The sequence below is a fragment of the Mustela nigripes genome, chromosome 2, assembly GCF_022355385.1.
Source record: "Mustela nigripes isolate SB6536 chromosome 2, MUSNIG.SB6536, whole genome shotgun sequence".
NCBI lineage: Eukaryota > Metazoa > Chordata > Mammalia > Carnivora > Mustelidae > Mustela > Mustela nigripes.
The window spans coordinates 146,649,958-146,670,832 of NC_081558.1; the positions used below are offsets into that span (position 1 = coordinate 146,649,958).

At 37.7% G+C, this 20,875-nt stretch overlaps 1 pseudogene; it reads left to right on the forward strand.

Moving 5' to 3' along the window:
* Positions 1 to 15,660: 15,660 nt before the first annotated feature.
* The window catches only part of LOC132010552 (tubulin alpha-1C chain-like), a 54,633-nt pseudogene continuing 49,418 nt past the window's right edge, over positions 15,661 to 20,875 (forward strand).

Consider the following 20,875-nt stretch of genomic DNA (forward strand, 5'->3'; position numbering starts at 1 on the left):
ATAAACGCATGATCACCGCTAGAGAACAATAGAGTCCTGTATGGTTACATAAGGGTCCACAAGGACACTGCGTGCACGGCGTTATGATTGGCCAAATAGGGGGGCGAGAACGGGTGAACTTCGTGCATAAATACTGCTGTAAATGCTTGGTTCGGGGGGGCGCCATTAGAGTAGTAATAAAAGAAGCTTGCCACTCACCTCGTCTGCGGGTCGTTCTTGTGGGCCGAGAGCGACATCTGGTGCCGAAACCCGGGATCCCTATCTCCAGACGCAGAACGAGGATTGAGGTAAGAGCAACAATCAGGTAAAGAGTGCACCTATTTCTGTCTATTGACAGGGAAGTTCCCTGAAGACGATTGGACGTAAGGGTGTTTATGAAGTTCTTCAGGGACGATAAGAAGTTCCCCGTAGACGATGAGACGTTAGGGTGTTTGTGAAGTTCTACGGGGACGATAAGGTTTAACAGAAGTTCTCCGTAGACGATGAGACGTTAGGGTGTTTATGAAGTTCTACGGAGACAATAAGGGAAGTTTCCTCGGAATGGGGAACAATTTTGCTGTTTTTATTAGCTAACTTTTGATTCAGTTCTTTCATCAAACGCTCATAATCAGCTATTTCCATATTCATCAGTGTGATTTGCTGGGCATTCTTTCTAACCAGTTCTAATTCTTGCATGGTTTTCTGAAGCATCTTGTTGTGCCGTTCTATTAATCTGTAAGTTATTTTGGGTGTCCTGTAATTTGATTTTTAGTTGATCTGAATGGGGAACGATCTTGCTCACTTGGAGGACTCCTTAAAAGATGTCCTCAAGACGAACGGTACCCCCTTAAAGGCAAAAACAGCGAGGGCTTTTTTAAAAGAAGTAGAAGAGATTGCCCCCTGGTTTATAGAAGAAGGGCTCCTAAATGTGCCACAATGGGAAAACCTGGGTGAGGACTTAAAACGCTGCCCCTCTACATCCCCGGGGACTCTAGCTGTGTGGTCCCTGGTGAAGGTATGTTTACAATCCCCCCGAGAGCCCCTGCAGTGAGCAGTACTACAGGGAGGGAAAGTCCTTGAGCAAATGAAGGAAGAGTCCCGTAAGGGCTCCTCCCGAGATTCTGAATCCGAAAGCGAAAGCTCGGAAGGGATGTCCGAACGCGAGTTACAGGAGCTAGGAAAGATAGAGGCAAGTAACAAGAAAAGGGAATCTCCCAGTCTCCAGACAGACTTGGAGACCGTGAGGCAGCAACTTGAGGAAAAGAAGGCGGAATTGCAAAAGGTGTTAGGAGAGTTAAGAATGCAGGGAGAAGCAATGGCGCAGCTGAGAGCAGGGGCGAAAGCCACAGTTGTGGCGCAGTCAAAATTAAAAACGGAAGTTACACCGCTTCCACATTCCAGCCCCACAGCGCCACCCCATGAGTGGCCCCCGCCTTATAGGCCCAGCTGCGCCAAGACGTGCTATTGTTCGGGCTGTACCGCGGAAAATTGGAGAGAGGTCCTTGGCCCGGGAAAAGGCTTTTTTCCAGTGTTAGAAGATCAGAATCAGCAGAGGTACCACCAGCCACTAGATTTCAAGTTGGTAAAGCAGCTTAAGGAGGCAGTCAGCGCCTATGGACCCCAGGCAGCTTTCATTGTCTCCCTTGTGAAGTCGCTGGGAACACTTTACCTCGCTCCTGAGAATTGGGCTAACTTGACCAGAGCGGTTTTAAGATCACGTAGGCTCTCGATTTGAAACAAATGTTACTTAAGCACATAAGTTACTCACCAATGCCCGTCTGTGTTAGAGCTCCCTTTCTCTTCATAGTTTTTAATGCTTCTACTATTAACAAGTCATCTAGTCTCTCTTGTGAGTCCCAGAATTGTCTGCTATCAGAATGTTGGAACGCCACGGTGGGAGACTCGGCAGTAATAGCCAAGATACCGACGTATATCCCGATGCCAGTACAGGTGAACCTCGACAACCTGCCGGTGCTGCTTCGACATAAACGAGACTTTAGAATAACAGCAGCCATCAACTTATCCTTAGCAGTTACCCGTTGCTCAGCTTGCTGAAAACTTTGTAAACTCCTTGTTTTCTCACTTCCCTTCCCTGACGCATGCTTGGTATGTTGTAGGAACAATTATAGGAGTGTTAGTGGTAATTGTTCTTTTCATGTGCTTCTTGCCCTGTGCAATTAAAATCATACTCACAGAGGTTTATAAGTTAAGAGCCATTATACGTAACCATCAGCTAATCAACCGCAGTAAGCTCAGAGAGCGGCCTTAAACGCCGCTCAAGTATCTCTCCTCCTCCTCCTTAAGCTGTTATGACAATCAATCTCTTTCCTCAAAACTAGGCAGGCGTAAGAGCCTTGACGATTCTGGCTCAAGTACTCCTTCTAAAATGCATCTGTAGAATTGTATGACAACAATGGCTACAGCAATGGGCTTTGGTCTGAGCCATGATGGCTCTGGAGGCTAGCACCTCCCCCCCCCCAAAAATATGGCTTAGTACGCTGGGTCGGTAGCCAAAGACGGGTAAGACTGATCCCTCACCATAGCAACCTAAGACAGGGGCTCCTCGGCCCAGGGGAGTACCCGATGACGGGTAAGCATGTGTGCTGAGGATTGGCAACCTAAGACAGGCACGATCCCTGCCATATACAAAATAAAAAAGGGGGAGCTGTGGAGAGCCATCCAGCAGATGCAAGGAGTCACGTAGACGGGAGTGCCTGAAGATAGAGGAACTGAGAGTGATTGGTTTAGGAGGATGTGGGCGCGCTCATGGCCGGCGCGTGAACAGCACTAGAAGCCAAGAGATATATGCATGATCACTGCTAGAGAACAAAAGAATCCTGCACAGTTACATAAGAGCGCACGAGGACACTGCATGCACGGCATTCTGATTGGGCAGGAAGGGGGGCGTACACACGTGAATATATACTGCTGTAAATGCTTGGTTCGGGGGGGGGCCGCCATTAAAGAAGTAATAAAAGAAGCTTGCCACTCACCTCGTCTGCGGGTCGTTCTTGCGGGCCGAGAGCGACACATTCCTAAGTGATAGGATTAGGGCTATAAGAAATTTATAAAGCCTTCCTTTGATGCTCCCTGAATCCTGGCTAGGAGTCAGTCTTCACTCTGCACAGATGCCTAAACTTCCCACCATCTGACTGTATATCTAAATGAGGGAAATGGAGGAGGTTCCAGAAATCCTGGTCATAAAATGTCCCAAGCATGATTTTTTATTGCATTCTTTTCCAAAAACTGTCTCCTTTAAGCTTATGGTGGTAAAATGCAACTTGATCAAAATTTTCATATTGGAATGACTAGTTTTGTAAATTTTCAAAGCTTTCCTCTGTAGGTCTTAATTTGCCGTGCAAATTAAGGTTTTGACCAAGATTTTTAAAAAGTAGAATTAAATATTTCTATAATATTTATTTAATCCATTCCTCAGTGAACATTAATCAAATTTGTTATAACAATGAGGCTATACCCAATCATTCAAAGAATCTTCCAATATCAAATTTGTGTCTTCCTTCTTGTTCCCTGACTTTGAGCTCAAGGAGTTGGAGTTAGAAAATGGGGTCCCTTAGCCTTTTACATGGCTGGGATAAAATAAAAGAAAAATGACATAAATATTTTTGAAGAGCTTAATACATATCATCTGTGATAGGTTTCTATGCTGTTTTCCCCCTACTATCATAATTTGAACAAACTTCTTGACAGAAGAAATCTGATACAGTACAGAGGTTTCTGGAATTCCCCAAATCATCAAACACCAGGATAGAAATATCATCTTAAAGTTTTCCACAATGGAATCTGATTCATAAGGCTAAAGATGTTAAAATATGAGTTATCCATAAGGAAAGAAAGAAAAGGGTCTCTATTGAAAAACGTCTGGAGTAGAGCAAAGAAGAAAAGAGACAGCCAGAAGGAAAATCTGTAAAAGATATCTCTGAGAAAGGTCACTTCAATTGATGTAGGTTTTTCTGTTACGAATTCCTTTTTATGTGCTTAGCTGTTAAATGTTAAAACTTCCATTTTAAAATGAACTTCAGTTTCACTTTGGAATAGGGCTCTAACCCCTGCAAATGATGGTCAATCTCTACATATGTATTTCATTTTATGTCATGTGCTCTTTGCTCATGCTTTCTATTTTTCTTATTTGGTGCCCTGATATAAGGGCACTTATCTGTCTGAAATGTCATTGTGTGAATGTGTATTGATATCCTCTTGTGTAAGTGCCTCAGGGACATTCTTTTCTGCTGGATGTCCCAGATGTCAGAGTTTACACCTGTTCTTAAGTGTAAAATGTATATGTTAACCAACAAAAATAAAGTTTTATAAGGCTAATATGATTTTAAGCTAATAAGCTCATGTAAATGGATATAGCAAGGTGTAGAAATATAAAACATACCATATTTGCTTGAAAAATATATAATTTCCAGAAGAATGCAAATATGACATTTGAAGGAATGGTCTGGATTAAATATCATATAATTAAGTGACTAAATAGGTATCTTAAGTGAATGGTTTCCTGGTTCCCACAGGTTATGATTTTTCTCCTTAATCTCACATTAAATTGCCAACAGATTGGGGTGGAGGAAAAAAAAAAAAGGGAAAATTAGAATTTTAGTAAGTTTCAATCCTTGAACATAGAGCCTAATAGCTTTATGAGTTCTTTAAAAGTTTTCATCATATGTTTATTTATTTATTTTAGGGGTGAGGGTCAGGTAGGGACAGAGGGAGAGAGAAACTCAAGCAGACTCTGCACTGAGCACAGAGAGCAACAGAGAGCCCCATCCCATGACCCTGAGATCAGACCTGAGCTGAAACAAAGAGTTCATGTTCAACGAACTGCACCACACAGGCACCCTGAGTTCTTCAAATTTAATGTAATCAACAATACAGTTAGTGGTGATATAAGGGTTGATAGAGAGAAGCTAGATGCTACTCTCCACTATTATTTATTAGTAATAAGTGTAAAGTTTTTCCAGTGAGATAAACACAACACCAGGCAAAGTGGGTGCAAGGCAAGATTTATTAAAAACACTCCCCAGCGAAGTTTCAGGGCTCAGGAGAAGGGGAGCCAGGAAAGTTGCACCAGGAGGAGGTGGACACCCTCAGGCAAGATTCCGGGACTCCGGAAAGCAGAGTGGAGGAAGTCATGCCCAAGGCAGGGAGAAGGGAGCTTTTAAGGGGCCTCAGTGGAGTTCAGGGGTCTTTTGGCAAGTTTCCCTTATTTGGATATTTTGCCTGCTCGTCGGGGTCCCATTGGTCCACCGGACCCCGGGGCGGGGGTCTCAGATTCCCTCTTGTCAGGGTCCCATTGGTCCACGGGAGCCCGGGGCGGGAGGGTTTTCAGATTCCTGCTTGGGTCTTTGTTCTCCTGTCTGAGCTCAGGTTTTGTAGCAGGGACCTTCGTCATCTTAAGTAGCCCTTTCTTTCTGCCAGCCCAACAATAAGCACTCAAACATCCATTCAACTAATATTTAAGTGCTTAATATGTATGGTGCAGTGTTGTTGAACGTCACTTTAACATCTCTTAGTTTCTGTCACCTAATCTGTAAAATGGACATTGTCTTCTAACTTAATGAAGATAGAGGTTAACCAAGATGGTCTTTTGAATTTAAAGATTTATAATGTTATTATTCTGGATAAGATTTTTCTATTTCTTATTCTGTCTCAGAAATTAAAAACTAGGGTGCCTGGGTGGCTCAGTGGTTAAAGCCTCTGCTTTCGGCTCGGGTCATGATCCCAGGGTCCTGGGATCCAGCCTCATATCGGGCTCTCTGCTCAGCAGGGAGCCTGCCTCCTCCTCCTCTCTCTCTCTGCCTGCCTCTCTGCCTACTTGTGATGTCTGTCAAATAAATAAAAATCTTTTAAAAAAAAAAGAAATTAAAAACTATTAGAGATAATAGTAAATAAGCAAACAACATAACCTAAAGACAGAAATATAAATTCTTTAGACGTATAGCTCTAGAAGACCAGTAGAAGAAGCTTAAAAAGGGTCTGTGAAGACTAGCTAAGAAGAGAAAACCAAGGATAGGAGATCTTTCTGATTTTAAAAATAATTTATCCACTAATTCTTTGAATTTCTGACCTATTTTTTAAATTTCTTCCTTCATATATACGAGTAGAGAGCAAATCAAATTGAAGAATTGTTTACAAAGAACTGAAAACTGTTCTAGAACACGATTTTAGTAAATTAACTAAAATGATTGCAAAATACTAAATGTTGTGATATGACCAATAATCTACTTGTGGGATCTTTCTAGGAAAGGCTTTTGATCATTGTCACATTAGGATATAGTAATTTTTAATAGATCTTTATAAAAAGATCTTTATAAAAAGTCCAAGGACACTTTGAAACTTTACAATTAAAGCATTTTAAATATATTCCTTATATTTTTATTCTAAAGACCTGTAGTATTAAGCTTTTCTTATAAATAGCTATACTCCAAGTTTATTATTTGAAAAAGTTTATTATTTGAAAAAGTTTGAGATGACTACACTGCTGTTATTAATTTTTTTTTAAGATTTTACTTATTTATTTGACAGGGAGAGATCACAAGTAGGCATAGAGGCAGGCAGAGAGAGGGGGGAAGCAGGACCCTGCCAAGCAGAGAGCCTGATGCAGGGCTCGATCCCAGCACTCTGAGATCAATCACGACCCAAGCTGAAGGCAGAGGCTTAAGTCACTAAACCACCCAGGTGCCCCAACATTACTGTTATTATGTTTTTAAAATTCCTTGCCAGAGGAAAATAAGTACTTCATTCATAATCAAATAAACTATTACCAGAATTTAATTTGAATTGGGAACAGGAACATTTAAAAGAATGAAAGTCCTAGATTAGTTGATTTTCTGAATGGCAAGGCCATCTTAGAAATTAAAAATGGAAGGTTAACTATTATTTAATTATCTATGGTTGTATGGAAATTTCATTATTGCTGATTTTGAGGGCTCTGAATATATAAGTCTGTGAACACACACACATTTCCGTATATTAGCCCTTCATAGTTAAAAGGGCAGGATGAATTATGTCTTGATTCTTGTCTGAAACTTCTTGTTAGGCTGCCCCCTTTCCTGTTTCTTCGGCTAAAGAGGGCAGACTTTTGTAAGGACTTTTTAATGTCTACAACGATTAGCATTTCTGGGCGGCCAACTTCAGCTAGGATACATGAGGCAAAAATATAACTCACCATGCTATCTTTCCTTGGGTCTCTAAGTCATAGTTGGTCTGCCTTCTTCTGTAACGTTTTGAGTCTCCTTATTGCTATTTTCCTTATAATCCCAGGGTTATAAGTTGTACTTAGTGGAAGAAACGAGGTCTGTCTATTCCAACTTCCCAGAAGAGAAGTCCCAAAATACTTTTTAAAAAGTTAATATGGTACTGACCTTTAAGAGATAGTTTCTATTAAGTATTAGCAATGAGTAACAATCTTTCTACACAACACAGGATAATACAGTTAATTGTGCTCTTTAGTTCTATTTGAAAGAATAATTTAAATTAATGATGATGATCATAGAATATTTGAGTTAAAAATATCCTGAATGATCATTTAATCCTTCAAATCTCACACTTAATAGCAGCACTATGATTAGAAACCAAATATTTTATACCTAGAAAGCTAGTGACTTTCTTAACTGTAGAGCAGCAAACCTCATAAAACTTAGTAAATGCTCAGTTTGTAGTTAAAATTATTGAAAAATACTCTAAGTTTGATTCCTAGTTAAATTTTCAAATTCTGCCCTCTCATTGTAACTCTTCTTTAAAAAAAAAAATCACAGTTATAAAAATAAATATGTCTTTACCTGTCTAGGGCCCATTTGTCTTAAAAACATGCTTATGTGTTCTTTATGAAACTCAGGGAATATATGATACCAGAGATATAACTTACCATCATAGCTAAAGATATAATATAATTAGCCATACAACTTATCATCTCTACCATTTATATTTATAAACACTATTTCGTATTTCTCTATGTCACAAATCAAAAGAGTTCAAAAGACACATCATTGGCACCATGTTCCCATTTACTCCCAACAAGTCTGTTCTCTACATCAATTAACTTTAAAATATGTGTGTGTGTATGTATCGGATTATTTTTCATCAGTCCTGCTCAAGACTCCCTGGAAATTTAAATTCATACATAAAATAAAACATGCCTTTAAACTTTACCTGATCTGGATCTTGCCTCCTCCTCTGACTTCACTTCTTTCCCCATCTTCAGCACCCGCCAGTTCCCCACCCCAGCCACCAATGGTTACCATATTTCATCCATACTTGTATGCTCTCTGTCATGGAACACATCTAGGTTATTTCTACTTCTTGGCTTTTACACAAACATTACCTTTCATGCATATATCAGATCAAATGTCATATCTCTGATCTCATCTTTCTATTTCTGCCTAGTACTTATCATTATCTGAAATGACCTTATGTATATGCTTGCCTATTTTTATTTTGTTTCCCTGACTATATAGTACAAGTTTCATGAAAGCAAAGAACTTGTCCATTGCAAGCACTGTAATTTACCGTGCCAGATATTTTCATATATGCTTCCCATGCCAGGTACTAATATAAGTGTTAATATAAAATATAGTTAAATTAATTTATTGAATGAATAATTTAAACTTTTATTGTTGATTGAAAATTACCATGCTGAATATTTGTTACTCTATTATCTTACAATATGGTAAGCTGTTTTAAGAGCTGCTGAGAATTTAAGAACTTTATAACTCCAGATTTCCATACAATTTGAGTGCTAATGTGCTTGGTTTTCTTAGGTTCATTGACTTATCCTTCTGTTGACAGTAAATCTTCTTTAAGTAACCAATAATCCCACCCTACCTTATCTACTATTGTTTTGAAATCAAGAAAAGACAGTTTGGTATGCATTGTGTTCAAAGTAAAGGTGAAAAGACTTTGAATGTAGATCTAGGCCACTCTTGTGTTAAGAAAAGCATAGAAGCTTTCCTTATCAGATTTTGGGGCATCTGTTGGTCCTAGTACTGAAAACCATTTTAAAAAAACTGACTTTTTCTGTATGTACACAAAAAAGATCTCACAACTGTCTGTTTGATAAAATTTTACCAAGTAAACATACCCCTGTAACTTCCTCCCAAACAATAAATATAAATATAATCTGTAATTTAGAAGCTGCCTCCTACTTCTTTCCAATCATTGGCTTGGTTTCAAAGATGAGAAAATTATTTGGATTTCTATCACGATCAATTATTTTTTATTTAGAATTTTATAAAAGTAGAATCATAACTTTTTTTTTTTAATTTGACTTCTTTGGCTCAACAGAACCTTTGTAAGATTTATCCATATTGTTGCATGTAATAGTAGTTCATTCTTGTTGTTGTATAATATTTCATTGTATATATATATATATATATATACCACAGTGCATTTATCCTTTAAATTGTTGACAGACATTTGGATTCTTTCTAGTTATTCGTTGTTACAAATACTGCTCTATGAATATCCTGGTTTTATGCTCATATATCTGATAGATATTTATGCTGTACTAGAATTGCATAAATACATATATTTATTTATATATAATAATAGATTATATGTCAATTCTTGAAGTTATCAGTCTTCTTCATTTGCCATTATGGTACTTGTGAAATTGTATCACATTGTTATATTAATGGGCCCATCCCTGATAAAGTCAAACTTCTTTTTATATGTTTATTGGCAATTCTGATTTTCTAATAAAGTTCCTGTCCAAGTATTTTGTTTAGTCTCTATTTGTCTTTATAGTATCAGTGGATAGAAAGTGTGTGTGTGTGTGTGTGTGTGTGTGTGTGTGTGTGTAGATGTCTTTTGTCGAGATAATGCATTGCAAACATATTCTGCCATTCTGTGGTGCGTTTTAACATTCTTAATGGTGAATTCTGATGAGGAGAAATTCTAATTTTTATAAAAATAGTTTTATTTTTTTCTTTTATGGTTAAGCAGTTTTGTGCTATGCTACTCCATAGTCATGAAAATATTCTCCAATGTTTTGTTTTAGAAGGCTTATTGTTACAGTTTTTAAATTTAAGTTTATTATCCATTTCTAATTTTCATATTTGGTTTAAATATATGTTAAGATTCATTCACAAAGAAAACCACAGTGAGGCAAATCATAATCAAATCACTAAAAATATGATAAGGCTATGTGAAATTATAACTTATTTGAGAGATTTACATTTTGGATGGTGACTTTGAATAATAGTTTAAAAGAATTTTGAGACTTATTTATTTACCTGGCCTCAGAATTCCAAATGGAACTTTAAGATGATAGGAGAGACAAATATGTGTTTAATTTTTTGAGGAAATACTTGAGCAATTTCCAGGGTGGCTGTAAAGTTTTCTATTTCAACAGCAATGTACAAGAGTTTTAGTTTTTCCATATTATTGCTAACAATTTTCAATCTTAACTATTCCACTGTGTATCTCATTACACTTTTAATTTTTCCTGATAACTAATGATGTTGAGTACCTTTTCATGCACTTATTGGGAATTCATATATCTTTCTTTATAAAGTGCCTGTTTAAATATTTTGCTCATTTTAAAAATTAAATTTTACAGTACTTAGAACAAAGGTTGCCATTCTCAGTGTTACACAGTTGAAAGAAGAAAAGTATAAATAAAATAGATGAGGATATAGGTACAGTAAAAGCAGACTCAGCCTCATGGAATCCTGTTGGTCATAATATGGGGACACAGTGTTTGGGGAGAATCTCAGAGGATTTAGGATTGGAATTTAAGCTTATGGATTAGTTGTTATTTACTACTTGAATATCAGCTTATTCACAAGAAGGGGAGGGTCCAGCTTAATCAAACACTGTGTTCTCTTTTTTTCCTGAAATAACCTGAGGTTTAACTATTTGTATTCAATTTTAGAAGATTTTTAATTTTTTAAACATTAATAAATTATTAGCATTTCAAATTGACACTATTGACACTTAGTAGCTATTAATAAGGTTCACATACTTTAAAAATGTAAACTAATGAAATATTTGTCTCTTGACAAAGTTGAAATTGAAGAATTACCTTTATATAGTCTACCAGTCATCAGGTTCTCATCATGATATCCACCCATTGTTTTTCCTTTATTGTTACAAGTGAAATGATACATTTTACAAGTAACATAATCAAGAAATGGGGAATTAGATGTAGTTATAAGATACTCAGGAGTTCAGGATTCAATGGCCTATGATGTGAAAAACAATTGAGGCAATTTCACTTAAATCTAGATATATAGGGCACCTACACTGACATTCACGTTATGGGAATAAACGTGTTTTGTAAATTTTTTTGAACATCATACGTCATCAGTATCTATTTTTACCAAATACTGACTTTTTTTTTAAAATGTGCTTCTAGAATGATGTTTTAGTAAGTTAAAGCAAGACAAGGTATCTTGATACCAACAGTATCCTGACACGTTCATCTCAGAAGTACTCTGATACCTAACATCCTCTGTCTTCCTTTAAGTGATATTAATTCCAGGATGCTTACCCTTATTTGATATCATAGCAATTCAAAGAGAATCTCAATTTCCCAAATCATGTTACTGCCTTTGCCAGAAAACTACTTGCACTATAAAAAGAAAAACCCAAGGTTGGCTATTATGTGTAGCTAGTGAATGAGAGTGCTATCATTTCTGCTTCTCTATTTTCAATACTCTGTTGTTATCAATTATCTATCAAAAACTATAAAAGAGATGTTTACTGAAATGTGTGAAGCCTCTGAATATAAAACTAAAGATAAATGCTAAGTTATATATAATGTAATCTGCTTGCATAAAAGAACGATATTGTAGATTATATTTTCGACTATGCCACACACTTATCATCAACGGAAAACAACAGAGTTAGCCATGGAGTTAAACCAGCCCATGCCAATTTTGTTATTTCATATGCTGCTCTCAAAGCAATAGCTCTGGAAGAAATCCAAATGGAAACTCAATTCAATGGCACTCTGTATTCCAAAGGGTTTATGATGGGACCAGAAGTATAACAAATGTGACTTGAGGGCACAATGTTCTAAGAAGAAAAAATGACATATCTTACATAAAGGATGAGCTGATTTTAACTAGTGGGGGGCAAATTATAATATGTGCACGGATATTCAGATAAATAAGAACACAACAACATTACAGCTACATGAAATAATATACTCTACATACTCAAAATCTGAAGTTTCACTATCTGATTTAATTTTAGCTCAGAGGGTTTTTTTTTTGCACTTTACATATTAAATTTTATTACTACCAGTATAACAACCTGTTGCTTTGTTTTCCTTTCCTTAGAGAACATTTCTTCTCTTTCCATTTATTGTAAACTAAATGAAGCTATTTATTGTCAGATGATAAACATGTCAACAATATCTACTTGTACATAGCAGAAAAGTTTCTTAGGCAAAATGACCATTCTTTTTCCCCCTGAAGTAACAAAATACGTAATTTATCTAAGTACAAATGTTTCATTTACATTAGTGTAAACATGAGGCAAAAATGTAAAATTCTCACATTTTTAGTGATTTCTTTGGGTATGAGACCAGCATGAGGCTGGGAATTTTAGAGTAATTTTCCCATTAATTTGCTACAGATTTACTAGACAGATGTTGGGTAGAAATATTTGTGTAAGGGGCAGCCTGGATAGCTCAGGTATTTAAGCACCTGCCTCTTGATTTTAGCTTAGGTCATGTTCTCAGGGTCTTGAGATCCAGCCCTGCATAGTGCTCCTCACTGAATGTGGAAACTACTTAAGATTCTCTCTCTCCTTCTCCCCCTACCCCTACCCTTCCCACCTCCTGCCCACATGCACGCTCTTTCTCTCTTTCTATATACAATATGTTTGTGTGTGTGCATTATGTATGTATGTGTGTGCACACAGAGCACATAAGCCATCTTCCCTTGAATCACTCTAGAATCTTGGCGCTAAGGATAAAAATTTGGTCCCAATGTGAAACATGTGAACAAGAAGGAAGGAGTTCAATTGCCTTCCTTCCCAATTACATTTAAATATCACCATAAAACTGTCCGTATTTCCTTTTCTTAACAAAATACAAATATTCGATGGATTAAACTTGCTAACATGCACCAGGACACGGCTTATCTTTCCCTCTATTCAACAACCTTCCAACTTACTTTCTGATCTCTCTCTCCTTGGCTTTTGATGGCAACTCAAGCTTTTCCCATGAGTTTACAGCGACTTTCAGATATTAGACGTGTCTTAATTTCAGATATTAAAAACTTCAGCACAACCCATGCAAAAACATCAATTCTCCTTGCATTTGACCACTAGCCCCAATCTATTCTAACACATAGCCAGGCAAGTAGTATGAAGGAAAAGGACATGTATTATCTCTTCTTTTATCCAGGTTTTGTGGAGACTAAAGCATTTAAAACTTAGGGAGGAGCACCTCTTTACCAAAAAATACTACAAATTAATAATACAAAATGTGGTACATGGCATCCCAAGATCTGTGCAATGAGTGACTCTGAAGTTTGAGTTTCATTAGCTTCAAGGTAAATCCACCCCTGCCTTCACCTTGCCCTTCCTCTCTTTCTCCTCATCCTCTTCATTCTTCCAGGAATTAAAGTGTAATGAAGAAGGCTTCGAGGAGATTAAAGGTCTTTTTAGTGGGTGGAATTACTGCCTATCCTTTCTTGGCTCGCTGGTTAGTTATTGCCCTCTGTCATGGCATACGTCCAAACACTTGTACTTTTATGAGGCATGTTACTGGATTCTTTATGAACCACTCCTCTCTGCCCACCCCATGGTGATATCCACTACTATATGTTCTCTGGCAAAAAGAGACCTTTTGATTTCATTCTCAGCTAGTGCCTTTGGCAGATTACACATGAAGTCCTCACTATGGCAATTATCCTTTTTTTTTTTTTTTGGTGAGGGAGGGGCAGTACTTTCAATAGCTGTGTTCCACAGTTTTCACTTGACTTAAAGCAATGTAACCCCCTTGATTGTCAAATTCTAGAATTTCAGCTTGCTTCTACTATGATTTCTCTTCTCTTTACCTCATTCGTGTAGGGGGAGCTCAAGGCATCCTCCCGGCTTCAAAACTTTCAATGTGAGAGTCAAGTTGCTGTTTCCTGGCTGCCAAAACTCTAGGAGGCAATAGGTCAAGCTCTCCTAAAATGTCAATAGTCTCCACCATGATAGCAAGGCCCTGGGTGTCTGAGCTCAGGAACACGCAATCTGGGAGTAAGAAGTTAATTTCTCCTCCTTGACCCCAACTTCTCCTGATCTCTTCAAGGATTTTTAGAGCTTTCTAATTCGCTTGAAGGGGTACCTATGAGGAGGAGAGGGAAATCCTCACAGTTATCCTTATTCTTACAAATTCCTTCATCTAAAGAAATCCTGTCCTCACTGATACACCTTTAGCCTTAATCTATATAGGTTAAGGCTATATACATATATATATATATATATATATATAATCTATATATGGGTTAGTTTGGCTTTCTTTTCATCAGTCCCATGGTGATGTATGCAGTACCTCTCTTTGGATTATGGCATTTGGATTAGCAACCAATAGCATAAACAGTGTGGCTTTAGCCAAGGTTATAACGGGAAAAGTCCCCTTCCCCTTGTAAATGTTGTCGTGCTTTTTCTTACAGGCTGTGAAATGACCAAGCCACTATTTAACCCAAATTAAATACTGGCTTTGTGACCTAGAAAAGTGATTCATCCAGAATTCTGTTCCTTTATGGTTTATGGAATACCAGTGTAAAGGTTTGCAAAGTGCAAACCTATTATTTAAGATGAGAAATGGGCTTTTAGATATGTCTCAAAATTATCATTGTTTAAGTTATGTGGGGGCTCAGAACTCTTTCTCTTTTTTGTACCTGGCTTCCTTTTTTAAATTTTTTTTTATAAACATATAATGTATTATTAGCTGTTTGAGCTTTATTAAATGAAGTTTTTATAGTTTCAAATTTTTCTTTCCCTTTTATACCAACTAAAAATCTTTTAGCAGCTATTCATTGTGCATTGGCCAGAGTCCATCTTTATTCACTCAGGTATTTTAAATCTCTTGCTATTAGAGCATAAGCCTGTGGACAGTCTTATTTTTATTCTATTCCAACTTATTTGATCCATTTTCTATAATCAACTGCCCAAACACTCTACCATGATTTTATTTATATACTCTTTCCACCTGGAATTCTTATCCTTTTCATTCTACCTTATTTCTATTTATTCTTTAATAAAATCTCTCTAATACATCAACACAGAATGGATGGATGGTCCTTGTACAGAATTGCTAGTATGTTTTTATTTTTTTCTGCTTATGAGACACAATCAGTTGGCTATACATTTTTTTTTTCTTCAGTCTCTAGTATTGAGCCACTACCCTATTCAGAATGCATGTAGTAATTTGTCTTCCTAACAGCATTGTAAGACTGTGAGACTTTGCCTTACATCCATAGAACTATGCCTCGAAGGTACTTATTAAATCTTATATTTTCATTGATTCACATATGAGAGAATTGATAGAGCAGCCAAGAAAAGAGAATTTTTATATCTGCAGACTAAACAAAATAGCTGAATTTTAAGAATAGAATTAAGAGGTTCTCTTATAACAACCACTTGAGAGTCACACTGTAAGAGGCAACAAGCTTTCCTTTTCTTCTCTGCCATCTGCTTGGCAGCCACAAAGCAGCAACTATGCATGAATGCATCTCCATCCATGCTGGCAAGGCTGGTGTCCAGATTGACAATGCCTGCTGGGAGCTCTATTGCCTGGAACATGGCATCCAGCCCAATGGTCAGATGCCAAGTGACAAGACCACTGGGGAAGGAGATGACTCCTTCAACACCTTCTTTAGTGAGATGGGTGCTGGCAAACATGTGCCCAGGGCAATATTTGGAGACCAGGCACCCATAGTAATTGATGAAGTTCACAATGGCACCTACTGCTGGCATTTCCACCCTAAGCATCTCATTACAGGCAAGAAAGATATTGCTAATAACTGTGCCCAAGGACACTACACCATTGTCAAGGAGATCATTGACCTCATCACCTCTCTCTGTCAATTATGGCAAAAAGTCCAAGGTGAAGTTCTCCATTTATCCAGCCCCCCAGGTTTCCACAGCTGTAGCTAAGCACTACAATTCCATCCTCCCTATCAACACCACCATGGAGCACTCAAATTGTGCCTTTATGGTAGACAATAAGGCCATCTATTACATCTGTCGTAGAAACCTTAATATTGAACGCTTAACCTACACTAACCTGAATAGGTTGACACGTCAAATTGTGTGCTCCATCACTGCTTCCCTAAGAATTGATGGAGCCCTGAATGTTGATCTGACAGAATTCCAGACCACCGGCTGTTCTGTCCCCACATCCACTTTCCTCTGGTCATATATGCTACTGTCAACTCTGCTGAGAAAACCTACCATGAACAGATTTCTGTAGCAGAGACCACCAGTGTGTGCCTTGAGACAGTCAACCAGATGGTAAAATGTGCCCCTCGCCATGGTAAATGCATAGCTTATTGCCTGTGGTACCATAGACACATGGTTCCAAAAGATGTCAACATTGCCATTGCCAGTGTACCATCCACTTTGTGGACAGATGCTCCTCTGGCTTCAAAGTTGGCACTGGTTCCCAGTATTCCAATGTGCTACCTGGTAGAGACCTGGCCAAAGGACAGTGAACTGTGTGTTTGCTGAGTGATGCTATAGCTATTGCTGAGGCCTAGGCTTGCCTGGACCACAAGTTTGACCTGCTGGATGCCAAACATGCCTTTGTTCACTGGTATGTGGTTGAGGCCATGGAGGAAGGAGAGTTTTCTGAGGAAAGGACTACTAAAGTTAAAGATGTCACAAAGGTTTGTCTCCCTCTCTGATTTTTTCCCATTCGGTTTTCCCTCCCTTCCCCTATGGTCATATGTGCTATTCCTTATATTCTACATATAAGCGAAACATATGTTAATTGTCTTTCTCTGCTTGACTTATTTCACTGAGCATAATCCCCTCCAATTCCACCCACATTGGTGCAAATTGTACATATTCATCTTTTCTGATGGCTAGGGAATATTACATTGTATAGATGAACTGCATCTTTATCACAAATAATGAGTCATTGAACACTACATTAAAAACTATGATGAGATTAAGAGTCACTTATGGTTTGTCTCCCTCCCAATCCCATCTTGTTTCATTTATTCTTCTCCTACCCACTTAAGCCCCCATGTGGCATCACCACTTCCTCATATCAGGGAGCTCATATGATAGTTGTCTTTCTCTGCTTGACTTATTTCACTAAGCATGATACGCTCTAGTTCCATCCATGTTGTCGCAAATGGCAAGATTTCATTTCTTTTGATGGCTGCATAATATTCCATTGTGTATATGTACCACTGCTGGGGGGAGGGGGTTTGGGAGAAGGGGGTGGGATTATGGACATTGGGGAGGGTATGTGCTTTGGTGAGTGCTGTGAAGTGTGTAAACCTGGTGATTCACAGACCTGTACCCCTGGGGATAAAAATATATGTTTATCAAAAATAAAAAATTAAAAAAATAAAAAATAAATCCCATTCACAGATTAAAAAAAAAAAAAACTATGATGTACTATATGTTGGCTAACTGAACTAAATCAATCAGTCTCTCAATCAATCAAACAGTTTCCCCTCCGTCAAAAAAAAAAAAAAAAGAGTCACAAAGGTGCTGCTTTTTACAGGGAAGCTTACTCTGTTTTAAACATTGAAATGTTGTGCTCTGACCAGCTAATTTGTATGTAATAGTGTACACTCTCACACACAATTACTGACCTATGATTTAAAACATGACTTTTTGTTATATCTACCCAAGCTGGAGGGGAGTTTGATGGGGGGATGGGGTAATTGGTGATGTGTATTAAGGAGAATACTTGATGTAATGAGCACTGAGTGTTGTATGAAACTGATGAATCACTGAACTCTATCTCTGAAACTAATAACACAGTATATATTAACTAAATTGAGTTTAAATAAATAAAAAAAGTGAAAAACAAACCAAAAAAATGAACAAAACATGATGCTTTGTTATAGACTCAAGTTTACCATTTCTCTGGTGAGTTTGAATAAAGTATTTCCTGTCTTAAATGGAAAAAAAGAATAGAGTTAAAATAATCCAATTTTTTCTTTTAGAAGCATATGCATGAAAAAAAGATATCTGGAAAACAATTCATCAAAGAAGCTGTAACAACTTGCTATGACATATTTTCTGTTATCAACTGCTATCAACTGGGCAAGTGGCAGTCATGGGTCAGTGCAACAAGAGTCAGAGAGGATCGTTTTGTTTTTCTCTTTCCCCCTGCCCTCCTCCTCCTCCTTCATCTCATTTTGATGAGATCACATTATATAATGTTTAGTACACTTTGTCATTCAGAGCATCATCATAAAAGACAAAGATGAGGGGTAGAGTCTTTTCTAAGACCACAGAGTGTATATCTAGTTTATTTATCTATTTATTTATTTATTTATTTAGGCATTTATGCTATTAGTTAGAAAGACGAGTTAGTACAGATCAATTATACCCAGAATGTACGACACCCACTGACTCAAGCTCAAGTGGTCATAATATTCTAACTCTTCCCTCTGTTTCCATCCTTGGCCCCCTTCAATCCATTACAATTTCAGAAACTGATGTGATACTTTAAATTATATTTCACACCATTTTCTTTTCCAGCCTAAATCTGACAATAATCTTCCATAATATTCAAATCAAAGCCAGGGTCCTTACAATTAACTCCAAGTCACTGTCCATTGCATCCACCCAATAATTCCGTTTCATCTGGCACTATTCTCCACCTTTCTCTTTCACCTTCAGGGCCTTTGCACTTGTTGTTGTATCAGCCTACAAATCTCTTCCCCCCAGGTGTCCCATGACCTTATCTTATACTTTTTTCAGCTTTCTTACTTTTCCAAATATCACCTTCCCCTCTGTCACCCTATGTACAATGACATTTCCCCACCTTTTTCACAGTTTTATTTTCTTCCCCAGTTCTACATATTTACTAACTTCCTTTATTCCTTATCTTTTCTCCTCCAATGGGATATAGATTCCATAAGCACAGGAAGTTTTGTGTGTTATGTTCATTATTACATCCCTAGCATGCAGCACAGCACTTGATACTAAATAGAAACTCAATGAAGAATTGTTGGATGAATGAATGTGTACCTATAGGAATGCCAGAGTACCAAAGCAATGGGGGTTATACTGCAATGTATAAAACATAATCTTTATGTTCAAGGAGTTCACAATATGCTGGAGGAGATCACTATGAACACAATGAAGATAAAACAAGCCCTAAATAGGTTACAAAGAAGTATTAAGGTAAAGACTGCCCCAATAAGTAATAACTGTCCTTAATCCTGAAGAACAAGATCTGGTGAATATGAGAAAATGAGGTAAAACCCAATTTTTACCCAATAATAGAGCACGAGTAAAACAGTAAGTCAGTGTTAGGCAAATACGTTGCATATTGAGATAGAATTGATAACGGAGTTTGGTGAAGTGTCGATATGAGGAAATAGAGTCCAGCTAGAAAGGTTAGATCAGTGCCATGCCAGAGAAGATTTTGAATGTCAGATGAGGGGAGTGAGTGATATTTTATAGATAGCAGGGTACCTTGTAAAATTTTTGAGCAGAAAAATGAGCTGGCCATGCTTGTGCTTTGGAGGAAAAAATGGGAGTCAGGGAAAGAACAGGACAGATTAGAAACAGAGAGATCAGTTAGAAAATTATTGAAATATTTGTGGAAGTGCAATGAAGGCTAAAGCAGGTGTTGGGAACAGAAGTGGAAGTGAAAGGTTAGATTTCAGTGAAAACAGAGGGTAGGATGGAAAGAACTTGGTGACTAATTTAATTTTTATCATAAAAGTGCTGTTCATTATCCATGCAGATAATGTTTTGCCCCTACTATCAATGAAGGGTGTTCATTTGAATTAAACATTTTATTTCTATTCAGTCCTAGGGTGTGAAAAGATGTTTAGAAGCAGAAAGTCTAAGGATCCTTTCTTTGCATTGCACTAAGAATTCATATGGAATAAAAATGTACTCCTAGACTGAAATTTCCAGTGATGTCAGAGCTCTGAGTAAGACTAATTTGTGCCTGTAACCATCAGATCCAAACAATGGTCTGGCACATATGGGAAGCCAGTCATCCTCATTGCCTCAATTCCACCAGGGAATGATAAAAGAAAGAATATTCTTAACGTGAAACATTTCACGCTTACAAGAGGAAGATGAGCAGCTCTTTCGATGAGAACAAAACCTCCAAAAATATCTCTCAAATTAGAGCAGGAGGCTTGCATACTAGAAGACAAAACACAACAAACAAATAAAGGTGATCAAAACACGCTCAGAATAGCTGAGCAGCAAACAAAGACAGAAAGGGTTATGTTGGGGACACAGCAACATAATTGGATTCCTCTGCCAATCCTGGTAATTAAAATGGAGACACTCAGTACCTTAGTTGCTCTGCAATCCCATAATATGTTTGAGATTAACAACCCTTGAATCCTGGTTTTACTGTTATATTATTTGAATATACAATACGTATCTCTTGCCATTTTCAGAATACACAGATCAGGGTTCCTGTAGGGCTGAGAGGATTTAGAAGCAGCTAACGAGAGAGAGTCTGACTCGAGCTCTCCATCTCATTTTCTTCTGCCATGGATATTTGGGCCAAATTTGAACAGAAAACAAACAAACAAAAAAGAGGAAGTAGCAAGCTTGCTTGCAGTGATTTAAACCTTTGCTTTCCTATTTCTGAGGGGGGAAAAAGAAACAGTTGCTGTTTTGTAGCTTTGTATAGTCACTTCTCTGTTTTGCCAGCATGGGGTGTGTGTGTGTGTGTGTGTGTGTGTGTGTGTGTGTGTGTGTGTGTGTG